Source organism: Terrapene carolina, unplaced genomic scaffold (genome assembly GCF_002925995.2).
Source record: "Terrapene carolina triunguis isolate 2854851 unplaced genomic scaffold, T_m_triunguis-2.0 Scaffold95, whole genome shotgun sequence".
NCBI lineage: Eukaryota > Metazoa > Chordata > Testudines > Emydidae > Terrapene > Terrapene triunguis.
In genome coordinates, this window is record NW_020664446.1 from 18,688,297 (window position 1) to 18,689,338 (window position 1,042).

Consider the following 1,042-nt stretch of genomic DNA (forward strand, 5'->3'; position numbering starts at 1 on the left):
ATTTACTATTTTTAGAATCTCATGGTTGTGTAGGGTGACCAGGTGTCCCGATTTTATAGGGACAGTCCCAATTTTTGGGTCTTTTTCTTATATAGACTCCTATTACCCCCCACACGTGTCCCGATTTTTGACATTTGCTGTCTGGTCACCCTACGGTTGTGCGGCCAATTCATTATTCAGGAGACTTGCCTCTGATTTTTGGACACTAGGGATTGGCCGCACTCAGCAAGCGTACCGCGGGGTTATCACCACGCAGGCGCCTTAGCCCTGCGGTTCGACGCACCGAGACTACAAATCCCAGAATGCAATGCTCCACTTTCCTCTCAGTGGCTAGAGCTCAGCGGGATTGCCCTTCTAGAGACTACACGTCCCACGATGCTTTGCGGCCTATGGCCTATCCCCTCCCGCCCTGCGTTGACCAATACCTTTAGGAGAACGGCTTTCCCTGTGCTTCTAGGCGGCCTGATTGGAGGTGCTGGGTTGAGCGGGGGGAGGGGGGGGGGGGGGTGGGGTCGGGGGAGTGGTCGTGGGGCTGGAGCGCTCCCCTTGCCGCTGTTTGGGGGGGAAAAGAAAAAAGTTTTTTCATTAAAAAAAAAAAAAAAAAGGCATCAGTCAGCCGGCGGCGCTGCGCTGGGCCGGGCCGGGCCGCTGCGCTGTGCGCGGAGTGGGCGAGGCGGCGGCGGCTCTCAGAGGGGAGCCGCGCTGTGTGCTGCCCCCTTCTCTCTCTGGACCTGCCCTGGACTCCAGTGAGTAGCAGCCGCCCGGGAGGGGCCGGGCTGGGCTTCCCCGAGCAGAGGCTCCCCGAGGGCGGGAAGGGGTGTGGGTGGTGGGGACGGGGCCCAGCGGTGGGGCGTGGGGGACAGTGGGAGATGTGGCGAGCTGGGCGGGTGAGGGGATGGCAGGAGTGGGAGGTGAGGGCTATTTGTGGGGGCATTTGCGGGTATGGGGCTGGGGGGGCGTGGGGCAGAGGGCTGAGCTGTAGTTGAGGGCGTGGTGCGGGGTGGGGAGCTGAGGAGTATTTGGGGTGTGGTGGAGCAGGGGC

General features: G+C 61.2%; 1 protein-coding gene across 3 annotated transcripts in view; it reads left to right on the top strand.

The window, feature by feature from the left end:
* The first annotated feature begins 625 nt into the window (after positions 1 to 625).
* PLEKHA1 (pleckstrin homology domain containing A1) overlaps positions 626 to 1,042 on the top strand; it is an 80,943-nt gene continuing 80,526 nt past the window's right edge. For all 3 annotated transcript variants that reach the window (XM_024216982.3, XM_024216983.3, XM_024216984.3), the window contains exon 1: positions 626 to 746. The gene's annotated coding sequence lies outside the window, so the exon portion shown is untranslated. The remainder of the gene's footprint in view (positions 747 to 1,042) is intronic.